The sequence below is a fragment of the Dendrobium catenatum genome, unplaced genomic scaffold (assembly GCF_001605985.2).
Source record: "Dendrobium catenatum unplaced genomic scaffold, ASM160598v2 fragScaff_scaffold_1220, whole genome shotgun sequence".
NCBI lineage: Eukaryota > Viridiplantae > Streptophyta > Magnoliopsida > Asparagales > Orchidaceae > Dendrobium > Dendrobium catenatum.
Genome location: NW_021319682.1, coordinates 11,482,124 through 11,494,216, shown reverse-complemented (window position 1 = coordinate 11,494,216; position 12,093 = coordinate 11,482,124).

The window sequence follows — 12,093 nt, the reverse complement described above, 5'->3', positions numbered from 1 at the left end:
CCGGATTTAATTTTTGAAGTTTCCGGCTTTGATTTTGTCTCGAGATTCATGCCCTATGAAGATGATTTTCTGATGCCGTATCAAGTGATCTGTGTATAAATAAAAAATTATATATGTCAAAAAATCATGACCAAAATGCAGTTAATATTGGCTCAAATTCCTTAGATATGTTTTGAGATTTATGTAATATTAATTACTTATATTTTGCACTAATCTTAAAGTATGTCGAGTTGGTTTGAAGGACCATCATAATTAAAATTTTTGTGATAGACTTTTTATAGTATATAAATCCATCACAAAATAAATAAATAAATAACAAAATAATTGACTTTACTTGGATGGAAGAAATTATATAGGAACCAGCCACATTACTTATGATAAGTTCAGAACATGAAGAGACTTTTTAAGGATATTTCATGTTGGTAGGCCAAAAATATGCTTTCATTCATTTTGTTTGAAATTGAAATTCACTATTTTAAGAGAATTTTACAAAGATCTATGGGCTTTGAAGTGAATTTTAGGGCTTATTTGGTTGCTTCAAGATGTATAATATATTTTAAAAGATAATATTTTATTTCACTAACTTTTTAAGTGCGGAGTTGAAATTCTCATTTTTAGAATGGGAGTGCCTTATCGCCTGTAAGTGTAAGCCCCATCATTTGAAGAAGCCGCCTTCGCCGCTCCTCAACGGGCCCTGGCTCCGCAATCCATACTTCATAGGCAACCGCTATCGTCGCTTACCATGGGGGCGGGATGCGGTGGCGATGATCGTGATCGGCTTCGTCGTGTCAGATGCAGAGGTAGAAGAACAAGAGGAGGAAAGGATTTTTTTAGGCTTGACTTCTAACTCTAAGCAACCAAATGAGCCCTTAATGTGTGATTGCTTCAAACTGATTGATGAATTTACTGGCCTTCATTGATTTTCAAAGCATGATTTCAAACTTACGGTCATGAAATTAGGCTTTCGTTCTATCTTCGTTAATGTGCATGAATCTTATTGTAAGCAAGCCCTGACATAGATCATTGTTACTCACAGAATTAATCTAAGTTCCACGAGTCTTAAACTTGAAATTTATCATCATTATACAATTTTTTTTTATAATTATCATCAATTGATCACAATGATCTTATACTCTTACAAAATTTATGACAAAATAAACCAACTTGCTCTAACCACCTCTTACCTTCACAAGATTTTGCCCTAAATTATTTGTGGAATTGTTGCCTACGAAAGGCACAATGAATACTATAAGTCTCACACATTTTTTAGGCTTATATCTCAATAAAAAAAGGTTCGCTTATCAAAACTGAGGTCATCGTCACACTTTTCAACGGGAACCACATTATAAAACGGGCCACTCTAACAGTTAGTAGAGCGACAACTAATAAGATCATTCTCACCCTTATAGCTGGCTCACAAGTGATAACTTTTAACAGATGTTAGGGTTGGCCAAATTACTCTTACACGCATGAGTTTGACTCCTTTAAACTCGACTATGCTTTAATTTATGCTATTTTGATATCAATATAAATGTATGAGTCTAATCTTCATGGCCGTGCTAATGGATAATTGATATATTTTGATTTTTTTTTGTAGGTTTGGGTTTAAATTAATATTCACTTAAATATTATTTTTTGTAGGTATCTTATCATTTTTAGCTAGAAAATATATTTTGAATGATGAAAAGTATTAAATGAAAATTGAGGCTGTACATTGCTGGCAAATAGGGCCAACGTAGACCGTTCAATTCAGAATACAGAGTACCATAGCTGGAAATTCAGTGGAGATCGACGGCTACAATTAAAAAAAAAACTATATAAATAAATAAAGAACAAAAGAAAATTAGGTACTTACTATTTTGCCGAGGAATTTCCGAGAGGGGTCAACACATAAATTCACCATTATAGAACACTTTTTTGAACAAAACTCGTGTTGTAATTTTTTGAAAAATTAATGCATTATTATATAAGTAAGTTGCATTGATAATTTAGTCTTACTTTGGGACAGTTTTTGCCATTATTTTTTCACTACTTTCATTAAATTTTTGTGCTGAAAAGCTGCTTGTGAAAGCAGTAAAAAAAGTCATCCCAAACAAAGCCTTAATGTCACATGCTTTTTAAAAAAAAAATTCGGCCTCAAAAGATCATCAATACCATTGTCCAGGGGCGGAACTCCATTGTATCTAGGGGGAACCCCCTTAAAATTTTTCTTTTTAATATTTATTATATGATTCTTTTAAAAATTTGTCCCTAATTCTATGTTTTAATCTTTATTAAAAGGGTTTTAAGGCAACTTCCCCCCTCCCCCCTAAAAGTTTTAAAATATTATGATATTTAGGCAACTGCCCCATGTATGATTATACACATTATGCAGATGTGTTATTGTCAGGGAATGATGAACCATATATAAAGAGAAATAGTAAATCAAAATTTATTCCGAGGGCGCTGCCCCTGGAAACCCCCTTCAGTGGCGCTGCCCCTTGACCCCGCGACCTGATTGGGTAGGTCGAACCCCACTAGGGGGTGCTGCACTCTTGGATCCCTGATATATCTGCCAACATTACATTGACACCCACACTCGATGTCATCAATAAGGTTCGTTATTGACACGAAGGTTTACTTTAATTATCACCACCAAAGCTGTCACCGTCCATCATCAACTATCTCAACTCTCACTAGTACCAGCATAGCTAACATCCGATATCATCGGTGCGACTAACACCACTAAAGCTCTCTATTGCGAATAATGCCAATGTCTATTGTCAACAACAATTTCGACATCCACCATTGTCGAGAGCAATGAAAATGTTCGCCATTGCTATCAAGGTTGACATCTATCATCACTAAAATGTATACGTCTGTCGTCATTAATAAGGCTGATACTCACCATCGACATGATTAACATTCTGATGCATGCACAGTACTCCATATGCTTCCCTGCAACAATCATGCAAAGCAGATCTCAGATCTGCAGGCAACAAAATCTTCTTGCTTCCCTCCACCTCTTACCTTCACTGCCCTTTTCTTCTTGGTCCCCCAAGCATCTTTAGGATTTAAGGTTATCGTTCACATAGTCTTTTGATTTTTGAAAATTTGTATATATAATTATGATTTAATGGTCCTTTCTGATTTCTTTTTCTCATTTTTATCTTGGTAGGGTTGCTTTGGGACTCGAGACCTGTTTTGGCCTTAGGGGTAGTTACAAATTTTTGCAAAAGTGATTGTAGAATTTTGATGGGGAAAATAAATTTTAAAGGCTATTATGATTATTATAAAAATATAGTTTTTTTTAATTGAATAATAATTTTCTTATATCTATCATACTTTAAGAGATTTATGAAGACTTTATTTTTCTAACAATAATTATAATTTTATTTGTCAACTGTTTTATCATTGACTTTGAGATATTTTTGTGGTGGAAATTTTTTTTTTTTGCAACTCGAGTTGTTAAGTTATTTTTCATAAAATAACTTTATAATCAACTTTTTAAAACACTACAGTTGTTCTAAAGCGGCCCTTACGGCTTATTTGGAATTGTTGTAACATTTTATAAAATTAATAGTAAAGTTATTACGAGAAAAATAACTTAGTTACTGTGGTTTCAAAAAGTTGATTTCCAACATAAAAATTTTGAAAAGCGGTGAGAAAGCAGTAAGAAAATAATAGTAAAAAAAAATTATAATTGCTAACTGAAAATCAAAACAAAGAGAAAGTTATCACAAACAAATCATATAGTTTTGTTTGGGACAATTTTCTTACTACTTTCAAAAATAACTACAACATTTTTTAATTCAAGTAATTTTTGTACTAGAGAATATCTTTAGAAAGTTGACCCAATGCTTCCTTCTATAATTTTTGTACTAATTTTTAATTTAAGTAATTTTTGTACTAAAAATAATAGTCAAATTATATCCATCCAAATAATGGATTAAACAAATTTTATGAATGAATTTTAAAATTATTGAATTTAGAAAGTTTTCATATATATCATAAAATTATTATTATTTACATGTCATTCAAAATTTAAAATCATATTAAAAACATCACTAATATTCATTTTTAAAAATGAAATACAATTTTTTATAAGAAATTAAAGTTTTCATATAACTTCATTTTTCATCAGAATATCTTGACATTTTTCGATCAAATTTTAATCACAATATCCCCAACTCAAAATTTATTATTTATCAAAACAAAATTTTTAACATCGAAGATCCAAATGAACCTTAGAGGCAATTTAACCACGGCTCAAATCGGCCCACAGTGACCTTAAAAACAAGCAATAATGGCAGCAGCACACCACCGGCCGGCAGCTGCTGCACCGCCGCGAGATCTCTGAACTCACGTACGAGGTCACGCACGCTTGGTCCCCGCACTGCACGGCGGCCGTTTGGTTTTGCCGGGTTGAGGACTTGCGAAGGAGGTTTACGTTGAGGCATTATAGCAAACACGCGGAGGGCATGGTCCCCCGACTCCCCATCTCTTTGTTTGTCACTCTAGAAATCCATCTGGATATCTACTGCGACGGTGGAATCGGTTTCGACGTGAGCGGAGGACGGCGATGTGCTCGCTGTCGGAGGAGCCACCGGACATGGCTTTTGGGACCATTCATATTTAAGCGCTTTGTGAGCTGTGAATTATTAGACGTCCGTTTGTGGCAGCTTTTTTAATAACTTTATTTTTGTTTTAATTTTCTGATGAGATATAACATTTTATCATAAAATTTGCTACAACTATAAGAAGATTACTTTTCCGATTTTTTGGATAAAAATTATAACGCCACAAAAATAAAAAAAGTCATTTTTTAAAATAATAGTAATATTATATTTACTTATAGTTGTAATCCTAAATAGTTCGTAATTTGCTTTTCAATAAAAAAAAATTATTAGGGGCTAGTTTTTTGTTTAAAGTAAAAACTAAAAAGGGTGTAAAGTGTTGCAAATAAGACAGATTTGAAAATATGTATTTGGTTTGAAGTAAAAAAAATATATGGTAAAACTTTGAAGTAATTGAAATTCACCATCTAATTTAATTTCAGTATATTTGAAATCTTTAGATTTAACTGATTTCAAAATATACTCTAAATTATTTTTCGTTGCTGCTGCAAGTATATGCCACCAACCCCTCACCACTATTGTCCTACACAACCGCCGTCATCGCCGCTCGCATCTAACTCCGCCATGACCACCAACCACCACTCACCACCTGTCAATGGCATCCCAAAGTTGTTCGGTGCCTGGCACTGTCCACCATCAATTATTGGCTAACACAATCGTTAAGTTTTACATTACATTTAGTTACTTTAAGACCAAAAAAACACATTTATTTATTTTATACTTGTTGCAGACTAGAATATACGAGGTAATAGAGTTGTAATTCTACGTCTTAGCGTTGCACGGATATCCAGCTCACACATAGAGAACCCAAGATTTTTTATGTGGAAAACCATGGAAATGGAAAAACCACGGGGTCTAGCTAGTTGAAAAGATTTCACTAGAATTTGAGTTGAATACAATGGGCTGACTCATCCTTGAGGGCTATCAGATTACAAATGTCAACCGTATGGTTGAAGTCTAATGTCAAATATGACGTTACTTGGAAGTTAGGATGTCAGTTAGTAGTCCAACAGTGACTTGTCAGAACTCTGGCGTTAGTTGATGGTCTGACGGAGTTCAGGGCCTCAAGTGGTGGTCCGACGAAGATGAGGGCCTCAAGTGGCGGTACGGAAAGGGTGAGGGCATCAAGTGGTGGACCGGCGAGGGTGAAGGCCACAAGTGGTGGTTCGGCGAAGAAACGACGTCAGGTGGTGATCCGGCGAATGTGAGGGTGAGGGTCTCAAGTGGTGGTCCGAGGAAGCAACGACATCAGGGGGTTTTTCGGCAGAACTCAGGCAGTGGTCAAGGAGGGACAAGGAGGCAAAAGTAATATCCGATCTTTTAGCTTGGGGTCCCCTTTCAAGAGAAAGAAGAGGTTTATTTATTGATTTCTGGAGTGGCATGGCCCGTAAATAGGTGAGAAATCAATGGTAAATGGGGAGTGGTCGGATGAACGGCTGATGTTGAATCCCTTGATCAAGAACTGTTTGATGGACACAACATATAAGAGATATGGGTTTGAGAGTAATAAGAGATCATAATTTTTACGCGAAAATCACTGTAAAGGGAGAATTCACGGGGCATTGCCCAATTGAAATGAATCAACTAAAGTTTGTAGTTGATTATAGAGTATATATGGTAGGAGTTTGAAGAATATAGCGATACAAGAGTTGCTCTCAAGAGATTGTTTGATTGTTCGTTTGGTCGGTATGACCATGGTCGACACACCATGGAGGCCGTAGGGATCGTAGTCGGCGGACGGCGGAAGCTGATGGACCGTTATCGATGAGCTACTGAGGTCGGGAGTGATTGTAGTCAACGGGCTACTGAGGTCGAGAGTGACCATAGTCGGTAAGCTACGGAGGTCGGACGTAGGGTTCATAATTAGCGGCCAACGGAGGCCGAAGGGACCATAGTCAATGAGCAAAGATGGTCAAAGGGTGTTGATGGCAGTTAGACTGAGGTTCAATGGAGGTCGACAATAGATGATCGGGTGGAGTTCCAGTGAAGGTCGGTAGACGGGCTATGATCGGATGACAATTTACAGACGGTCCGGAAAGGGTCGGTACACAGGCTATGGTACAGTGGTTGTTAGTATATAGACGTTGGTCAAGCGATTCTAACATTTAGTGGTCTGTCAAAACCATTTCAAGTAAACATTATAATATTCATTTTCTTAATTGAAGATGAATGTGATATTATTTTATCACAAGCATTTAAAATATTGATTTACAAAACTTTTTAACTTAATAGTTACCGACAAGAGCTAGGGCCCGATCTTGAAGGTTGAGTTGGTGGCATCGCAGGAGGATGTTGAGATGATTTTCTCTCCAATAGTCGTAGGGTCTATTGTAAATGAAAAGAAAAAAGTGTAATATGTTCTCAGAGAGAAAATTTATAGTTGAGAGATGTATTCAAATGACGGATGATAGAGCAAAAATCCTATCCCATCTTACCTTATTAAACTTTTAATTTGCCCCATCAAAGATAAAGGGTCGAAAACTAAAAAAAAAACTTTCTGCGCATTTTCTTATGATAATGTTGAAAATGAATTAAAATTAGAAACTCCATAAATTCAAAATCAAGATCTAGCGGTGATTGATCAAAATCCATGAGTAATTGATCCCCTAAATTTGACCTCTAAAGAGAGATGAACCTAAAACATTATCAGATAGTGATACTCTCGAAATTAACATCCAAAGGAGTCTTATCATGATAGATTTTTAAATTCAGACTCTCTATAAAAAATTGAAATTGTATCACCTAAGGACAATGTAGACTCCACCGTAGTTTGTCCCGCTAAGGAGACTGTGAAGGTGCAACTTCGTGGAGGCAAAGTCTTGCCGTCTAAGCTTCCAGCTAAAGAGAAAGGCAAAAAAGTTGTGTCTGATGATCATATTCAATCTTCAACTCAACCACAAAATCCTCATTCAGGTGTACCAGGTCCTGAGTCGAATGTCCCTAAGGTTGATTATATCGTCTTAGCTCATCTTAAGAAATTGTCACATAAGTTGAGTATTTACGATGCCCTCGTTATCTCAAAAGAAAAGAATAAGTTTTTGATTAAAGCATTTCTAGAATAGTAATTTATTAAGAGATATAATAGTAATTAAAATTTTTCTTTAATTTTGTGGTAAAAAGTCATTAAATTATTTTATATCTTCAAATTCGGGCATCCAAAATTTAAAAAATATATTCATAAATAAGCTAATCATGATTAAAAGTCTCTGGTTAAATCGATTTGTAAAACGGACATGTAACAGTCCCAAAATCACTACTTGTATTGACAAGTGTCAAGTTCTTGAAAATTTCACTAATGCCCAAAAATTATGACAAAAATGAGTGAAACTAAAACAAAATAATATATATGCTACAGCAAAGACGTTTGTAATTTGGACTTACAATGACTCATGAAATAATATTTTACTTTTAGAGGTAAAAAATAATCTTAAAAAAATTAAGGGTTTTCACGCCGACGATGGTTGGCGGACGGGTGGTGGTCAGATGACAGTTGATGAAAGTTCGTCGGCGATGCTGCTTGGGTGGAGCTCTAGATCCTTTAAACTTTAAAGCACTCTCTCATATCCAGCCAAAGGTCCCCTCATGAAAAGAGCATGAGCCAATTTGTAGGTTTTTTAGAGTGGCATGCCACGTTAATTGAAGAAGTTTTGAGGCAAATTTAGAGTCCGACATCAGATGACACATATTGAGCCCCTCGTTCATAGAGTGTTCATCAAGCATTTAAGTGCCATAATAATGTCGAAATTAAGTTATTTTGGCTTGTTGGATTCGTCTCGTCGAGTCACTCGATTCGACTATAAGCATGCTATACTTGGATATAATTTGATCATCTAATTTATGCTTTGAATCTTTCAAATGTACTTCGGTCCCTTAATTTGGACCCATTTTGACTCAGATTGACTATAAGTTTGCTGAAATCGGAGTTAAGATGGTCCTGATTTCTATTTTGGAAGTTTCTAACTCAAATATGCTTCAAGATTCGTGCCTGATCAAGACCATTTTTGGTGACATGTCAATTATTAAATTATTTTATAATTAATTAGAAAAGAAGGAACCTCAACAAATAAGCCCTTATATCAGTTACAGATACTTCAAAATTTTCTTAATAGGGGCATATAAAATTAACTTTTTTTTTATTTGGGAGGGAGAATCATAAAATGATAATAAATGAAATAGAGGAAAATTTGTCTTTATATCCACTATAATATTTGAAATTGAAGAAATATACCTGCTACAAAGTTCTTTTTTGATTAAATTACCCCTCCTTTGTGTACAACGGCTACTTATTGAAGTTTGTCGTGGGCAAATTTGGTTCGAAGTAATTGAATCGAATTACTGAACTAAAATTCAAATTGACTAAAGATTTTAGCAGAATAAATTACCACATTATAAAAAAAAAATAATATCGAAGAAAATGTGACTCAAACTCTCATAGTAAATAAAAGAACAGAACAGTGATGCCATTATTCACCTTTAGCACTTCATACGACGAGAAATTTTTGGGCGGATTTCGTTGAGGCGTTTCTGCAAACAGGTAGCGAGCATGGTCCCCAACTCCCTAAATCCATGTTTTTCACTGTAGAAATCACATGGAAATCTACTGCGACGAAGGAATTGGTTTCTACGTGCGTGGTGGAAGGGGAAGTGCTCGCTGTCGGAGGAGCCACCGGACATAGCTTTTGGGACCATTTGTATTTTCGCGCTTTGTGAGCTTTGTGAGCTTTGTGAGCTGTGATTTCTTTGAAATTTTAGCTTGATTGGGGCTGCAAGTGAACCAAGCGTCGAGCTACTGGTTGTTCGGTTCAATTAAAGCTCGTTTGTGATCGTTTAATTAACTAAACAAATAAATTTGAGAAATATTTTAAATACTCGATCCTTAAATAAACAAGCTTGAACACTAATGTGTTCGGCTCATTTATGTTCGTGAATAACATCATTTAAAGCTTGTGAACAAGCTTGACTTTAGGCTCGATTTGTGTTCGATTCATATACAAGAGACATTTCACATTTGTCCATATTTACTTGATTATTTGTTTAAAATATTCACGAACAAATATAAAATGAATCATAGATCACTTGCTCGTGAACGAGCTCATTTGGTAGCTCAAAAAAATAGTTATATATGTTCATGAATTTGCTCATTTGATAGCTCAAGAATACTCATTATATATGTCCATAAATAGGGCTGCAAATGAACCGAGCCGAGTCGAGTATGTGAGTGTTCATGTTTGAGTTCGTTTATCATTAGCTTGTTCAAGTTTGGTTCGTGTTTGATTCGAGCTTTATTGTTTGTGTTCATGTTTGGTTCGTTTAATTTAAGGGAGTTCGTGTTTGGTTCATGTTCGGTTCGTTTAATGTTTGTCGAGCTTTAAACAAGCAAGCATTAACGAGCTATATATGTTCGTGAATATATTTAACAAATAATATATTGAACAAACAAACATTAACTTTGTTTATGAACATATTAAACAAACAATCTAGCAAATATGGACAAATGTGCAATGTCTTTTGTTCAGAAAATTAAATTTATAGTAAAAGCAGTTGTTTATTTAAAATGAAAATATAATTAATCTATATGAATATATTCTTAAATTAAGTTTACCTGTTGCATTTCTCTCCATTCGAGCTTTTATCGAGCTTAATGCCAAGCTTGTTCACGAATTTCAAATGATGTTGTTCGTGAACATAAATGAACCGAACACATTAGTATTGAAGCTTGTTTATTTAAGGACCGAGTATTTAAAATTAGGGGTGTCAATTTTTGACACGACATGAAACACGACCCGAACCCGACCCGGAAAAATCCGGGTTCGGGTCAACCCAAACCCGAAACGGGTCGGGTTCGGGTTCATGAAATCAACCCGATTTAAAAATCGGGTCGGGTTCGGGTTGACCCGCCAACCCGAAATTGACCCGAAAGTGACACGAAAAATCATTTTTGACCCGAAAATCCGAGATTGACCCATTTTTGACCCGAAAACCCGAGATTGACCCGATTTTTTACCCAAAAATTAGCAATTTTGGGTCAATCCCGGGTCATTCGTGTCGGGTCGGGTTGACCCGGACCGGAATCGGGTTGGGTTCGGGTCCAGAAACCTGACCCGTTTTTAAAAACGGGTCGGGTTCGGGTTGACCCGAACAGTGCCGGGTCAATTCCAGGATCGACCCGAACCCGACCCGTTGACCCGAATTGACAACCCTATTTAAAATGTTGTTCAAGTTTGTTTGTTTAGTTAGTTAAACGATCACAAACGAGTTTTAATCGAAACGAACATTGAGTAGCTCGTCGAACACTTGGTTCACTTGCATCCCTATTCATATACGTGCTTGTTTGATATTTAAAAAAAAAATCACTAAATAAGTTCACGAACATGCTCGATGTAATTATTTGTTAAGAGGCTCAATAAAGCTCGTTTGTTAAGTTAATGAACATATAGAAGTAGAGCTCGTTTATAGTGTGTGAATGCTTGTTTGTTTAAAGCTCGATAAGCACTAAATGAAATGAACATGAATCGAACATGAGCACTCATTAATTTAAACGAACCAAACATGAACACAAACAATAAAGCTCGAATCAAACACGAACCAAACTTGAACAAGCTGATAATAAATGAACACAAACATGAACACTCACATACTCGGCTCGACTCGGTTCATTTGCAGCCTTAAGCTTGATTTTGTGTAAGTTATATGTATTTCAAGCATTTTTTTAAATTAAATTCAAAGCAATTAACGAATAAAGGCTAAGGATTCATTTGGGACTATTTTCTAACGATTTTGTAAAATTATTGTAGATAAAGTAACTTTTAAAAACTATTGTAGAAAGCAGCTTTCTAATACAATTTTTTTTTTGTAAGGCAGCAGAAAAAGTTGGGGTAAATATAAATTATGATTGGGATTTGAGAAGCAAATTAGAAAAAAAAAATATACCAAATGAAACCTAAATTCTTAAATATATATATGGAAGAAGGACAATTATTCAACTCTAGATAGTGATTATATATATGCTCTTTATTTTTGTAATGAGTTTGGGGAGCATCTGCCGATTTTTATTTTATTTTTTTTCAATTGGCGAATGGCAATAAAAAAGCTACATACATTTGTGAGCCATATCTATGTACGTTCGTATAACTGTGTATTATAAAATTATTTTAGGAAGTAGTAAGCGCAAATGATCTTAATTTGATAAATGACCTCAGTGTTTAGCAAATGACTTTTACTAAAATAAATTTTTATTATAAAATTCTTTAATTTAATAAACTTTTGTAATAAAAAATTGCTTTAAAAATATTAAGAAAAGTATAACAAATAAAACATTAATTTATTTAAGCTCTAATTATCACGATTGCCTCTAATACAATTATGTAGATGCAGAGCTTAGCTCCTTTCTAAAACATCTCTCGTATAAGATTATTAAATATTCAAAAATATATGTACTTCGATATTCTCTCCCAAAAAATAAAGTCATATATATATA